The sequence below is a fragment of the Panulirus ornatus genome, chromosome 3 (assembly GCF_036320965.1).
Source record: "Panulirus ornatus isolate Po-2019 chromosome 3, ASM3632096v1, whole genome shotgun sequence".
Classification (NCBI taxonomy): domain Eukaryota; kingdom Metazoa; phylum Arthropoda; class Malacostraca; order Decapoda; family Palinuridae; genus Panulirus; species Panulirus ornatus.
The window spans coordinates 1,348,053-1,365,122 of NC_092226.1; the positions used below are offsets into that span (position 1 = coordinate 1,348,053).

A 17,070-nucleotide genomic window follows, 5' to 3' on the forward strand; every position below is an offset into this window, starting at 1 on the left:
TTTGAAGGTTTGTTGAATGTGTTTGATGATAGAGTGGCAGATATAGGGTGTTTTGGTCGAGGTGGTGTGCAAAGTTAGAGGGTTAGGGAAAATGATTTGGTAAACAGAGAAGAGGTAATAAAAGCTTTGCGGAAGATGAAAGCCGGCAAGGCAGCAGGTTTGGATGGTATTGCAGTGAAATCTATTAAAAAAGGGGGTGACTGTATTGTTGACTGGTTGGTAAGGTTATTTAATGTATGTATGACTCATGGTGAGGCGCCTGAGGATTGGCGGAATGCGTGCATAGTGCCATTGTACAAAGGCAAAGGGGATAAGAGTGAGTGCTCAAATTACAGAGGTATAAGTTTGTTGAGTATTCCTGGTAAATTATATGGGAGGGTATTGATTGAGAGGGTGAAGGCATGTACAGAGCATCAGATTGGGGAAGAGCAGTGTGGTTTCAGAAGTGGTAGAGGACGTGTAAATCAGGTGTTTGCTTTGAAGAATGTATGTGAGAAATACCTAGAAAAACAAATGGATTAGTATGTAGCATTTATGGATCTGGAGAAGGCATATGATAGAGTTGATAGAGATGCTCTGTGGAAGGTACTAAGAATATATGGTGTGGGAGGCAAGTTGTTAGAAGCAGTGAAAAGTTTTTATCGAGGATGTAAGGCATGTGTACGTGTAGGAAGAGAGGAAAGTGATTGGTTCTCAGTGAATGTAGGTTTGCGGCAGGGGTGTGTGATGTCTCCATGGTTGTTTAATTTGTTTATGGATGGGGTTGTTAGGGAGGTGAATGCAAGAGTTTTGGAAAGAGGGGCAAGTATGAAGTCTGTTGTGGATGAAAGAGCTTGGGAAGTGAGTCAGTTGTTGTTCGCTGATGATACAGCGCTGGTGGCTGATTCATGTGAGAAACTGCAGAAGCTGGTGACTGAGTTTGGTAAAGTGTGTGAAAGATGAAAGTTAAGAGTAAATGTGAATAAGAGCAAGGTTATTAGGTACAGTAGGGTTGAGGGTCAAGTCAATTGGGAGGTAAGTTTGAATGGAGAAAAACTGGAGGAAGTAAAGTCTTTTAGGTATCTGGGAGTGGATCTGGCAGCGGATGGAATCATGGAAGCGGAAGTGAATCATAGGGTGGGGGAGGGGGCGAAAATCCTGGGAGCCTTGAAGAATGTGTGGAAGTCGAGAACATTATCTCGGAAAGCAAAAATGGGTATGTTTGAAGGAATAGTGGTTCCAACAATGTTGTATGGTTGCGAGGCGTGCGAGTTGTGCGCAAGAGGGTGGATGTGCTGGAAATGAGATGTTTGAGGACAATATGTGGTGTGAGGTGTTTTGATCGAGTAAGTAATGTAAGGGTAAGAGAGATGTGTGGAAATAAAAAGAGTGTGGTTGAGAGAGCAGAAGAGGGTGTTTTGAAATGGTTTGGGCACATGGAGAGAATGAGTGAGGAAAGATTGACCAAGAGGATATATGTGTCGGAGGTGGAGGGAACGAGAAGTGGGAGACCAAATTGGAGGTGGAAAGATGGAGTGAAAAAGATTTTGAGTGATCGGGGCCTGAACATGCAGGAGGGTGAAAGGCGGGCAAGGAATAGAGTGAATTGGATCGATGTGGTATACCGGGGTTGACGTGCTGTCAGTGGATTGAATCAGGGCATGTGAAGCGTCTGGGGTAAACCATGGAAAGTTGTGTGAGGCCTGGATGTGGAAAGGGAGCTGTGGTTTCGGGCATTATTGCATGACAGCTAGAGACTGAGTGTGAACGAATGGGGCCATTGTTGTCTTTTCCTAGCGCTACCTCGCACACATGATGGGGGAGGGGAATGGTATTCCATGTGTGGCGAGGTGGCGATGGGAATGAATAAAGGCAGACAGTGTGAATTGTGTGCATGGGTATATATGTATGTGTCTGTGTGTGTATATATATATGTGTACATTGAGATGTATAGGTATGTATATTTGCGTGTGTGGACGTGTATGTATATACATGTGCATGGGGGTGGGTTGGGCCATTTCTTTTGTCTGTTTCCCTGCGCTACCTCGCAAACGCGGGAGACACCGACAAAGCAAAATAATGAAATATATATATATATATATATATATATATATATATATATATATATATATATATATATATATACATATATATGGAGTGAGTATTGTGAAGGTTTGTCGAATGTGTTTGATGATAGATTGGCAGATATAGGGTGTTTTAGTCGAAGTGGTGTGCAAAGTGAGAGGGTTAGGGAAAATGATTTGGTAAACAGAGAAGAGGTAGTAAAAGCTTTGCGGAAGATGAAAGCCGGCAAGGCAGCAGGTTTGGATGGTATTGCAGTGGAATCTATTAAAAAAGGGGGTGACTGTATTATTGACTGGTTGGTAAGGTTATTTAATGTATGTATGACTCATGGTGAGGTGCCTGAGGATTGGCGGAATGCGTGCATAGTGCCATTGTACAAAGGCAAAGGGGATAAGATTGAGTGCTCAAATTACAGAGGTATAAGTTTGTTGAGTATTCCTGGTAAATTATATGGGAGGGTATTGATTGAGAGGGTGAAGGTATGTACAGAGCATCAGATTGGGGAAGAGCAGTGTGGTTTCAGAAGTGGTAGAGGATGTGTGGATCAGGTGTTTGCTTTGAAGAATGTATGTGAGAAATACTTAGAAAAGCAAATGGATTTGTATGTAGCATTTATGGATCTGGAGAAGGCATATGATAGAGTTGATAGAGATGCTCTGTGGAAGGTATTAAGAATATATGGTGTGGGAGGCAAGTTGTTAGAAGCAGTGAAAAGTTTTTATCGAGAATGTAAGGCATGTGTACGTGTAGGAAGAGAGGAAAGTGATTGGTTCTCAGTGAATGTAGGTTTGCGGCAGGGGTGTGTGATGTCTCCATGGTTGTTTAATTTGTTTATGGATGGGGTTGTTAGGGAGGTGAATGCAAGAGTTTTGGAAAGAGGGGCAAGTATGAAGTCTGTTGGGGATGAGAGAGCTTGGGAAGTGAGTCAGTTGTTGTTCGCTGATGATACAGCGCTGGTGGCTGATTCATGTGAGAAACTGCAGAAGCTGGTGACTGAGTTTGGTAAAGTGTGTGAAAGAAGAAAGTTAAGAGTAAATGTGAATAAGAGCAAGGTAATTAGGTACAGTAGGGTTGAGGGTCAAGTCAATTGGGAGGTAAGTTTGAATGGAGAAAAACTGGAGGAAGTAAAGTGTTTTAGATATTTGGTAGTGGATCTGGCGGCGGATGGAACCATGGAAGTGGAAGTGGATCATAGGGTGGGGGAGGGGGCGAAAATCCTGGGAGCCTTGAAGAATGTGTGGAAGTCGAGAACATTATCTCGGAAAGCAAAAATGGGCATGTTTGAAGGAATAGTGGTTCCAACAATGTTGTATGGTTGCGAGGCGTGGGCTATGGATAGAGTTGTGTGCAGGAGGATGGATGTGCTGGAAATGAGATGCTTGAGGACAATATGTGGTGTGAGGTGGTTTGATCGAGTAAGTAACGTAAGGGTTAGAGAGATGTGTGGAAATAAAAAGAGCGTGGTTGAGAGAGCAGAAGAGGGTGTTTTGAAATGGTTTGGGCACATGGAGAGAATGAGTGAGGAAAGATTGACCAAGAGGATATATGTGTCGGAGGTGGAGGGAACGAGGAGAAGTGGGAGACCAAATTGGAGGTGGAAAGATGGAGTGAAAAAGATTTTGTGTGATCGGGGCCTGAACATGCAGGAGGGTGAAAGGAGGGCAAGGAATAGAGTGAATTGGATCGATGTGGTATACCGGGGTTGACGTGCTGTCAGTGGATTGAATCAGGGCATGTGAAGCGTCTGGGGTAAACCATGGAAAGCTGTGTAGGTATGTATATTTGCGTGTGTGGATGTATGTATATACATGTGTATGGGGGTAGGTTGGGCCATTTCTTTCGTCTGTTTCCTTGCGCTACCTCGCAAACGCGGGAGACGGCGAGAAAGCAAAAAATAAAAGAAAAAAATATATATATATATATATATATATATATATATATATATATATATATAGAGAGAGAGAGAGAGAGAGAGAGAGAGAGAGAGAGAGAGGCGCAGAATCAGATATAAGCTTCACTGTTTGTATTATTTTAGATCGAGTAAATCATTCATTAACATACTGTGATAAACCCTGACCACAAGAAATGAGGGTGGGGTGCGGGGTGAGGGCTGGGTGCAGGCTGGGAGCGGGGTGAGGGCTGGGTGCAGGCTGTGAGAGGGGTGAGGGCTGGGGAGTTGGGTACAGGTTGGGACCGGGTGGGGACTGGGTGCAGGCTGGGAGCGGGGTGAGGGCTGGGTGCAGGCTGGGAGAGGGGTGAGGGCTGGGTGCAGGCTGGGAGAGGGGTGAGGACTGGGGAGTTGGGTACAGGCTGGGAGCGGAGTGGGGACTGGGAGTGCGGGCTTGGGGCGGGGTTAGAGCTTGGGTCTGAGTGGAGGCTGGGAGTGCGGGCTTGGGGCGAGGAGAAGGCTGGGAGCGGAGTGGGGGCTAGGAGTGCGGGCTCGGGGAGGGCTGAGAGAGGTGGGAAGTGTGTGGAGCGCGGGGCAGGGGTGGCCTTGCCCCCCAGCGGGGCGTCAGAGTCAGGCAGGCCCCGCCCCAGCCTCACCTCACTCTCTTTGTTTCTTTCCTGTTCGTGCCTCACCCTCGGCAGGTCCTGCCCTCCTCCTGCAGCACCACAACACTTCTGCAGCACCACACCAAACACCACTCCTGCAGCACCAAACCACACACCACTCCTGCAGCACCACACCACTCCTGCAGCACCAAACCACACACCACTCCTGCAGCACCAAACCACACACCACTCCTGCAGCACCACACCACTCCTGCAGCCCCAAACCACACACCACTCCTGCAGCACCACACCACTCCTGCAGCATCACACCACTCCTGCAGCACCACACCACACACCACTCCTGCAGCATCACCCACACCACTCAATCACTCCTGCAGCATCACACCACTCCTGCAGCATCACACCATCCTGCAGCACCCACCACACACACTCCTGCAGCAATCACCACCACTCCTGCAGCACCACACCACACACCACTCCTGCAGCACCACACCACACACCACTCCTGCAGCATCACACCACTCCTGCAGCACCACACCACACACCACTCCTGCAGCACCACACCACACACCACACCTGCAGCACCACACCACTCCTGCAGCACCCACACCAACTCCTGCAGCATCACACCACTCCTGCAGCACCACACCACCACACTCTGCAGCATCACACCACTCCTGCAGCACCAACACTCCACCACACACACCACTCCTGCAGCACCACAACCACTCCTGCAGCACCACACCCACACACCACTCCTGCAGCATCACACCACTCCTGCAGCATCATACATCTGCACATCACACCACTCCTGCAGCACCACACCACTCCTGCAGCACCACACCACTCCTGCAGCACCACACCACTCCTGCAGCACCACACCACACACCACTCCTGCAGCATCACACCACTCCTGCAGCATCACACACCCACTCCTGCAGCACCACACCACTCCTGCAGCATACCACACACACTCTGCAGCACCACCACACCACTCCTGCAGCATCACACCACTCCTGCAGCACCACACACACACCACTCCTGCAGCACCACACCACACCACTCCTGCAGCATCACACACTCCTGCAGCACACACACACACATCCTGCAGCACCAAACCACACACCACCTGCAGCATCACACCACTCCTGCAGCACCACACCACACCACTCCTGCAGCACACACAACACACTCCTGCAGCACCACACCACTCCTGCAGCATCACACACTCCTGCAGCATCACACCACTCCTGCAGCATCACACCACACACCACTCCTGCAGCATCACACCACTCCTGCAGCATCACACCACTCCTGCAGCATCACACCACTCCTGCAGCACCACACCACTCCTGCAGCATCATATCACTCCTGCAGCATCACACTACTCCTGCAGCATCACACCACTCCTGCAGCATCACATCACTCCTGCAGCATCACACCACACACCACACCTGCAGCACCACACCACTCCTGCAGCATCACACCACTCCTGCAGCATCATATCACTCCTGCAGCATCACACTACTCCTGCAGCATCACACCACTCCTGCAGCATCACATCACTCCTGCAGCATCACACCACACACCACACCTGCAGCATCACACCACTCCTGCAGCATCACACCACTCCTGCAGCACCACAACACACACCACTCCTGCAGCATCACACCACTCCTGCAGCACCACACCACTCCTGCAGCATCATATCACTCCTGCAGCACCACACCACTCCTGCAGCATCACACCACACACCACTCCTGCAGCACCACACCACTCCTGCAGCATCACACCACTCCTGCAGCACCACACCACTCCTGCAGCATCATATCACTCCTGCAGTACCACACTACTCTTGCAGCACCACACCACTCCTGCAGTACCACACCACACACCACACCTGCAGCATCACACCACTCCTGCAGTACCACACTACTCTTGCAGCATCACACCACACACCACTCCTGCAGCATCACACCACTCCTGCAGCACCACACCACTCCTGCAGTACCACACTACTCCTGCAGCACCACACCACTCCTGCAGCACCACACCACTCCTGCAGCATCATATCACTCCTGCAGCATCACACTACTCCTGCAGCATCACACCACTCCTGCAGCATCACACCACTCCTGCAGCACCACAACACACACCACTCCTGCAGCATCACACCACTCCTGCAGCACCACACCACTCCTGCAGCATCATATCACTCCTGCAGCACCACACCACTCCTGCAGCATCACACCACACCTGCAGCATCACACCACTCCTGCAGCATCACACCACTCCTGCAGCACCACACCACACACCACTCCTGCAGCATCACACCACTCCTGCAGCACCACACCACTCCTGCAGCACCACACCACACACCACTCCTGCAGCACCACACCACTCCTGCAGTACCACACTACTCTTGCAGCACTACACTACTCCTGCAGTACCACACCACACACCACACCTGCAGCATCACACCACTCCTGCAGCATCACACCACACACCACTCCTGCAGCATCACACCACTCCTGCAGCACCACACCACACACCACTCCTGCAGCACCACACCACTCCTGCAGTACCACACTACTCTTGCAGCACCACACCACTCCTGCAGTACCACACCACACACCACACCTGCAGCACCACACCACTCCTGCAGCACCACACACCACTCCTGCAGCATCACACCACACACTCCTGCAGCATCACACCACTCCTGCAGCATCACACCACTCCTGCAGCACCACACTACACCTGCAGCACCACACCACACACCACTCCTGCAGCACCACACCACACACCACTCCTGCAGCACCACACCACTCCTGCAGCACCACACCACACACCACACCTGGAGCACCACACCACTCCTGCAGCATCACACCACACACCACTCCTGCAGCATCACATCACTCCTGCAGCATCACACCACTCCTGCAGCACCACACCACTCCTGCAGCATCACATCACTCCTGCAGCATCACACCACTCCTGCAGCATCACACCACTCCTGCAGCATCACACCACTCCTGCAGCATCACATCACTCCTGCAGCATCACACCACTCCTGCAGCATCACACCACTCCTGCAGCATCACACCACTCCTGCAGCATCACACCACTCCTGCAGCATCACACCACTCCTGCAGCATCACACCACTCCTGCAGCATCACACCACTCCTGCAGCATCACACCACTCCTGCAGCACCACACCACACACCACTCCTGCAGCACCACACTACACCTGCAGCACCACACCACACACCACTCCTGCAGCACCACACCACACACCACTCCTGCAGCATCACACCACTCCTGCAGCATCACACCACTCCTGCAGCACCACAGCACACACCACTCCTGCAGCATCACACCACTCCTGCAGCATCACACCACTCCTGCAGCATCACACCACACATCACTCCTGCAACCCTCACCACACACCACTCCTGCAGCACTACACCACACATCACTCCTGCAACCCTCACCACACACCACTCCTGCAGCACCACACCACACATCACTCCTGCAGCACCACACCACACATCACTCCTGCAGCACCACACCACACATCACTCCTGCAACCCTCACCACACACCACACCTGCAGCACCACACCACACACCACTCCTGCAGCACCACACCACACACCACTCCTGCAGCACTACACCACACATCACTCCTGCAACACCACACCACACACCACTCCTGCAACACCACACCACACACCACTCCTGCAACACCACACCACACACCACTCCTGCAACACCACACCACACACCACTCCTGCAGCACCACACCACACACCACTCCTGCAGCACCACACCACACATCACTCCTGCAGCACCACACCACACATCACTCCTGCAGCACCACACCACACATCACTCCTGCAACACCACACCACACACCACTCCTGCAACACCACACCACACATCACTCCTGCAACACCACACCACACACCACTCCTGCAGCACCACACCACACATCACTCCTGCAGCACCACACCACACATCACTCCTGCAGCACCACACCACACATCACTCCTGCAACACCACACCACACATCACTCCTGCAACACCACACCACACATCACTCCTGCAGCACCACACCACACACCACTCCTGCAACACCACACCACACATCACTCCTGCAGCACCACACCACATATCACTCCTGGAGCACCCACCAAACAACACTCCTGCAGCACTAGACATCATCTGCAGCACCAAACCACATATCACTTCTGCAGCACCACACCACACACCTCTTCTGTAGCACCACATCACTCCTGCAGCACTACACAATACACCACTCCTACAGTACCACACCACTTCTGCAGCACCACGCCAATCCTGCAACACAACACCACACATCACTCCTGCAGCACCACATCACACAGCACTTCTGCAGCATCATACCACACACCACTCCTGCAGCACCACATCACACAGCACTTCTGCAGCACCACATCACACATCACTCCTGCAGCACCACACCACACACCACTCCTGCAGCACCACACCACACATCACTCCTGCAGCACCACACCACACACCACTCCTGCAGCACCACACCACACATCACTCCTGCAGCACCACACCACACACCACTCCTGCAGCACCACACCACACATCATTATGTGAATGGTCAGGATCACATTATGTTATAATCCATATCATTATCCGATTCTTCAGTGGCTGAGGTTGCCATGGTATGGTTGTGCCGTGTGTGTACTTGTGGTTGTGCCATGGGTGGTACTTGTGGTTGTGCCATGGGTGGTACTTGTGGTTGTGCCATGGGTGGTACTTGTGGTTGTGCCGTGTGTGGTAGTTGTGGTTGTGCCGTGCGTGGTAGTTGTGTTGTGCCGTGTGTGGTACTTGTGGTTGTGCCGTGTGTGGTACTTGTGGTTGTGCCGTGTGTGGTACTTGTGGTTGTGCCATGGGTGGTACTTGTGGTTGTGCCATGGGTGGTAGTTGTGGTTGTGTCGTGTGTGGTACTTGTGGTTGTGCCGTGCGTGGTAGTTGTGGTTGTACCGTGTGTGGTACTTGTGGTTGCAGTACCGTGAGGCCTGGAGGTCTCTGGTCGACCAGCAGCAGGTGTAGCCTTGCCTCCCAGCGGGGTATTACCCTGACCCTCCAGCTTCCATCTGTATCCCACTCCACTCCCTCTACCTCCAGGTCTGGCTGCCTCCAGGTCTGCCTGCCCCTAGGTCTGGCTGCCTCCAGGTCTGGCTGCCTCCAGGTCTGGCTGCCTCCAGGTCTGCCTGCCCCTAGGTCTGGCTGCCTTCAGGTCTGGCTGCCTCCAGGTCTGGCTGCCTCCAGGTCTGGCTGCCTCCAGGTCTAGCTGCCTCCAGGTCTGGCTGCCTCCAGGTCTGCCTGCCCCTAGGTCTGGCTGCCTCCAGGTCTGGCTGCCTCCAGGTCTGGCTGCCTCCAGGTCTGGCTGCCTCCAGGTCTGGCTGCCTTCAGGTCTGGCTGCCTCCAGGTCTGGCTGCCTCCAGGTCTAGCTGCCTCCAGGTCTGCCTGCCCCTAGGTCTGGCTGCCTCCAGGTCTGGCTGCCTCCAGGTCTGGCTGCCTTCAGGTCTGCCTGCCCCTAGGTCTGGCTGCCTCCAGGTCTGGCTGCCTCCAGGTCTGGCTGCCTTCAGGTCTGGCTGCCTTCAGGTCTGGCTGCCTCCAGGTCTGGCTGCCTCCAGGTCTGGCTGCCTCCAGGTCTGCCTGCCCCTAGGTCTGGCTGCCTCCAGGTCTGGCTGCCTCAAGGTCTGGCTGCCTCCAGGTCTGGCTGCCTCCAGGCCTGGACGCCAATACTGTCACCATCCCCAGAATCACACTAGTGCATCAAGCGGAAATCTACATAAAACTCTAAGTTGGTCATTCTGTTTGCATACACACACACACACACACACACACACACACACACACACACACACACAATATATATATATATATATATATATATATATATATATATATATATATATATATATATATATATATATATATATATATTGTGTGTGTGTGTGTGTGTGTGTGTGTGTGTGTGTGTGTGTGTGTGTGTGGTATGTGTGTGTGTGTGTGTGTGTGTGTGTGTGTAGATCTGTGGGTGTGTATGTGTGTCAGAGATGGAGGGAAAAAGAAGCGGGAGACCACAATGAAGGTGAAAGGACTGAGTGAAAAAGATTTTGAGCGATCGGGGCCTGAACATGCAGGAGGGTGAAAGGAGTGCAAGGAAAAGAGTGAATTGGAACGATGTGGTATGCCAGGATCGACGTGCTGTCAATGGATTGAACCAGGGCATGTGAAGCGTCTGGGGTAAACCATGGAAAGTTCTGTGGGGCCTGGATATGGATAGGGAGCTGTGGTTTCGATGCATTACACATGACAGCTAGAGACTGAGTGTGAACGAATGTGGCCTCTTTTGTCGCTAGAGGGAGGGTATGGGGGTGATGCTATTCTGTGTGTGGCGGGGTGGCGACGAGAATGGATGAAGGCAGCAAGCAAAATATATATATATATATATATATATATATATATATATATATATATATATATATATATATATATATGGCATGAGAAAGGTGGGAGGTGGGCAGATTAGAGAGGGTAGTGAGTGGAGGAATGAAGAAGTAAGATTGTTAGTGAAAGAGAAGAGAGAGGCATTTGGACGCCAAATGAGAGTTGGAGCGAGAGAGTATCAGTAAATTTCAACGAGAATAAAAAGATGCTTTGGAAGGAGGTAAAGTGCGCAAGACAAGAAATCAAATGGGAACATCGGTGAAGGGGGCAAATGGGGAGGCAATAACAAATAGCGGTGAAGTGAAAGGGAGATGTAGTGAGTATTTTGAAGGTTTGTTGAACGTGTTTGATGATAAGAGTGGCAGATATGGGGTGTTTTGGTCGATGTGATGTGCGAAGTGAGAGGGCCAGGAAGAATGATTTGGTAAACAGAGAAGAGGTAGTGAAAGCCTTGCAGAAGATGAAAGCCGGCAAGGCGGCGGGTTTGGATGGCATTGCTGTGGAATTTATTAAAAAAGGGAGTGACTGTGTTGTTGACTGGTTGGTTAGGACATTCACTTTATGAATGGTTCGTGGTGAAGTGCCTGAGGATTGGCGGAATGCATGCATAGTGCCATTGTACAAAGGGAAACGGGATAAAGGTGAGAGTTCGAATTACAGAGGTATAAGTTTGTTGAGTATTCCTGGGAAATTATATGGGAGGGTGTTGATTGAGAGGGTGAAGGCATGTATAGAGCATCAGACTGGGGAAGAGCAGTGTGGTTTCAGAAGTGGTAGAGGATGTGTGGATCAGGTGTTTGCTTTGAAGAGGGTAAGTGAGAAATTCTTAGAAAAACAGATGGATTTATATGTAGCATTTATGGATCTGGAGAAGGCATATGATAGAGTTGATAGAGATGCTTTGTTGGAGGTATTAAGGGTATATGGTGTGAGATGCAAGTTGCTAGAAGCAATGAAGAGATTTTATCGAGGATGTAAGGCATGTGTACGAGTAGGAAGAGAGGAAAGTGATTGGTTCCCAGTGAACGTCGGTTTGCGGCAGGGGTGCGTGATGTCTCCATGGTTGTTTAATTTGTTTATGGATGGGGTTGTTAGGGAGGTGAATGCAAGAGTTTTGGAGAGAGGGGCAAGTATACAGTCTGTTGTGAATGAGAGAGCTTGGGAAGTGAGTCAGTTGTTGTTCGCTGATGATACAGCGCTGGTGGCTGAATCGGGTGAGAAACTGCAGAAGTTGGTGACTGAGTTTGGTAAAGTGTGTAAAAGAAGAAAGTTAAGAGTAAATGTGAATAAGAGCAAGGTTATTAGGTACAGTAGGGTTGAAGGACACGTCAATTGGGAGGTAAGCTTGAATGGAGAAAAACTAGAGACTGTGACTCACTTCCGCTTCCATGGTTCCATCCGCTGCCAAATCCACTCCCAGATATCTAAAACACTTCATTTCCTCCAGTTTTTCTCCATTCAAACTTACCTCCCAATTGACTTGACCCTCAACCCTACTGTACCTAATAACCTTACTCTTATTACATTTACTCTCAACTTTCTCCTTTCACACACTTTCCCAAACTCAGTCATCAACCTCTGCAGTTTCTCACCTGAATCAGCCACTAGAGCTGTATTATCGGCGAACAGCAACTGACACACACACACACACACACACACACACACACACACACACACACACACACATATATATATATATATATATATACATATATATATATATATATATATATATATATATATATATATATATATATATATATATATATATATATATGTGAGAAATACTTAGAAAAGCAAATGGATTTGTATGTAGCATTTATGGATCTGGAGAAGGCATATGATAGAGTTGATAGAGATGCTCTGTGGAAGGTATTAAGAATATATGGTGTGGGAGGAAAGTTGTTAGAAGCAGTGAAAAGTTTTTATCGAGGATGTAAGGCATGTGTACGTGTAGGAAGAGAGGAAAGTGATTGGTTCTCAGTGAATGTAGGTTTGCGGCAGGGGTGTGTGATGTCTCCATGGTTGTTTAATTTGTTTATGGATGGGGTTGTTAGGGAGGTAAATGCAAGAGTTTTGGAAAGAGGGGCAAGTATGAAGTCTGTTGGGGATGAGAGAGCTTGGGAAGTGAGTCAGTTGTTGTTCGCTGATGATACAGCGCTGGTGGCTGATTCATGTGAGAAACTGCAGAAGCTGGTGACTGAGTTTGGTAAAGTGTGTAGAAGAAGAAAGTTAAGAGTAAATGTGAATAAGAGCAAGGTTATTAGGTACAGTAGGGTTGAGGGTCAAGTCAATTGGGAGGTGAGTTTGAATGGAGAAAAACTGGAGGAAGTGAAGTGTTTTAGATATCTGGGAGTGGATCTGGCAGCGGATGGAACCATGGAAGCGGAAGTGGAGCATAGGGTGGGGGAGGGGGCGAAAATTCTGGGGGCCTTGAAGAATGTGTGGAAGTCGAGAACATTATCTCGGAAAGCAAAAATGGGTATGTTTGAAGGAATAGTGGTTCCAACAATGTTGTATGGTTGCGAGGCGTGGGCTATGGATAGAGTTGTGCGCAGGAGGATGGATGTGCTGGAAATGAGATGTTTGAGGACAATGTGTGGTGTGAGGTGGTTTGATCGAGTGAGTAACGTAAGGGTAAGAGAGATGTGTGGAAATAAAAAGAGCGTGGTTGAGAGATCAGAAGAGGGTGTTTTGAAGTGGTTTGGGCATATGGAGAGAATGAGTGAGGAAAGATTGACCAAGAGGATATACGTGTCGGAGGTGGAGGGAACGAGGAGAAGTGGGAGACCAAATTGGAGGTGGAAAGATGGAGTGAAAAAGATTTTGTGTGATCGGGGCCTGAACAAGCAGGAGGGTGAAAGGAGGGCAAGGAATAGAGTGAATTGGAGCGATGTGGTATACCGGGGTTGACGTGCTGTCAGTGGATTGAATCAAGGCATGTGAAGCGTCTGGGGTAAACCATGGAAAGCTGTGTAGGTATGTATATTTGCGTGTGTGGACGTATGTATATACATGTGTATGGGGGGGGTTGGGCCATTCCTTTCGTCTGTTTCCTTGCGCTACCTCGCAAACGCGGGAGACAGCGACAAAGTATAATAAAAAAAAATAATAATATATATATATATATATATATATATATATATATATATATATATATATATATATATATATATATATATGTATATATATATATATATATATATATATATATATATACACAAATCCAAGAATGACGCTGCCAATTTCAAAACATTTATGGTTCAGCAGACGAGTGTAGTATTGTCGTCCAGTGGAGCATGGGATATGAAGGGAGAGTCCGGTAGAGTATGGCAGAATGTAGTAAAAGCGCGGTAGTGTGTGACAGAGCATCACAGAGAGCGATAGAGTATGACAGAATGCGGTAGAATATGGTAAAGTGTTGTAGAGCGCTATAGAGTGCGCTAGTGTGTGGTGAAGTAAGATAGAACGCGACAGTGAGGTAAAGCGTGGAAAAATGAGTTAGAGGTGAGAGAGTGCTTCAAGATATGGAAGAGTGCGGTAAAAACGTGGCAGTGTGGTACTGTGACAGAGATCGGTAGAGTATGGTGGGACGCACTGGAATGTGGTAATATGTAGCAGAGTGCAGAAGAGGGCGGTAGAGTGTGGAAAAGTGCGGTAGAGTGAAGCAAAATATGGAAGAGTGCATTAGAGTGTGGAAGAGCATAGTAGAGTGTATCAGAGAGTGGAAGAGCACGGTAGAGTGCAGCAGAATGTGGGAGAGTGTGGAGGAGTGCATAGAGTGCAGTAGAGTGTGGAAGAGTGTGATAGAGTGCAGTAGTGTGTGATAGAGTGCGGGAGTCTGTGGTAGAGTGCAGTAGTGTGGTAGAGTGCAGTAGTGTGATAGAGTGCACTAGAGTGTGGTAAAATGCAGTAGAGTGAGGTATAATGCAGTAGAGTGTGGTAGAGTGCGGGAGAGTGTGGTTGAGAGCAGTAGAGTGTGGTGGTGTTTTAGAGTGCGGTAGAGTGCGTGAGAGTGTGGTAAAGTGTAGTAGAGTGTGGTAGAGTGCAGTAGAGTGTGGTGGAGTGCAGCAGAGTGTGGCAGAGTGCGGTACAGTGTGGTAGAGTGCGTGAGAGTGTGGTAAAGTGCAGTAGAGTGTGGTAGACTGCAGTAGGGTGTGGTAGAGTGCAGTAGGGTGTGGTAGAGTGCAGTACAGTATGGCAGAGTGCAGTAGAGTGTGGTAGAGTGCAGCAGAGTACGGTAAGCAAGATAAATTAGTGTTGCCAACATGATCCTGATGATCCAGAGGGCTGGGTCAGGCCGCTGCTCACACAACTGTCTCTCTTGTCCCCTGACCATAATGTTGTCCCCTGACCATAATGTTGTCCCCTGACCATAATGTTGTCCCCTGACCATAATGTTGCCCCCTGACCATATTGTTGTCCCATGACCATAATGTTGTCCCATCACCATATTGTTGTCCCATGACCATATTGTTGTCCCCTGACCATAATGTTGCCCCCTGACCATATTGTTGTCCCATGACCATAATGTTGTCCCCTGACCATAATGTTGTCCCCTGACCATAATGTTGTCCCCTGACCATAATGTTGCCCCCTGACCATATTGTTGTCCCATGACCATAATGTTGTCCCATGACCATATTGTTGTCCCATGACCATATTGTTGTCCCCTGACCATAATGTTGCCCCCTGACCATATTGTTGTCCCATGACCATAATGTTGTCCCCTGACCATAATGTTGTCCCCTGACCATATTGTTGTCCCCTGACCATAATGTTGCCCCCTGACCATATTGTTGTCCCATGACCATAATGTTGTCCCATCACCATATTGTTGTCCCATGACCATATTGTTGTCCCCTGACCATAATGTTGCCCCCTGACCATATTGTTGTCCCATGACCATAATGTTGCCCCCTGACCATAATGTTGCCCCCTGACCATATTGTTGTCCCATGACCATAATGTTGTCCCCTGACCATAATGTTGTCCCCTGACCATAATGTTGTCCCCTGACCATAATGTTGCCCCCTGACCATAATGTTGTCCCCTGACCATAATGTTGTCCCCTGACCATAATGTTGCCCCCTGACCATATTGTTGTCCCATGACCATAATGTTGCCCCCTGACCATATTGTTGTCCCATGACCATAATGTTGCCCCCTGACCATATTGTTGTCCCATGACCATATTGTTGTCCCCTAACCATAATGTTGCCCCCTGACCATATTGTTGTCCCATGACCATATTGTTGTCCCCTGACCATAATGTTGTCCCCTGACCATAATGTTGTCCCATCACCATATTGTTGTCCCATGACCATATTGTTGTCCCATGACCATAATGTTGCCCCCTGACCATATTGTTGTCCCCTAACCATAATGTTGTCCCCTGACCATATTGTTGTCCCATGACCATATTGTTGTCCCCTGACCATAATGTTGTACCCTGACCATAATGTTGTCCCCTGACCGTAATGTTGTCCCCTAACCATATTGTTGTCCCCTGACCATATTGTTGTCCCCTGACCATAATGTTGTCCCCTGACCATATTGTTGTCCCCTGACCATATTGTTGTCCCATCACCATATTGTTGTCCCATGATCATATTGTTGTCCCCTGACCATAGTGTTGTCCCTGACCATAATCTTGTCCCCTGACCATAATGTTGTCTCATCACCATAATGTTGTCCCCTGACCATATTGTTGTCCCCTGACCATAATGTTGTCCCCTGACCATATTGTTGTCCCATGACCATATTGTTGTCCCATGACCATATTGTTGTCCCCTGACCATAATGTTGTCCCCTGACCATAATGTTGTCCCCTGACCATATTGTTGTCCCCTGACCATAACGTTGTCCCCTGACCATAATGTTGTCCCCTGACCATAATGTTGTCCCATGACCATAATGTTGTCCCCTGACCATATTGTTGTCCCCTGACCATAATGTTGTCCCATCACCATAT

At 49.3% G+C, this 17,070-nt stretch overlaps 1 long non-coding RNA gene across 1 annotated transcript in view; it reads right to left on the reverse strand.

Moving 5' to 3' along the window:
* Window positions 1–17,070, reverse strand: part of LOC139759979 (uncharacterized) — a 246,397-nt gene that overhangs the window by 164,387 nt on the left and 64,940 nt on the right. The gene's annotated exons all lie outside the window — the stretch shown is intronic.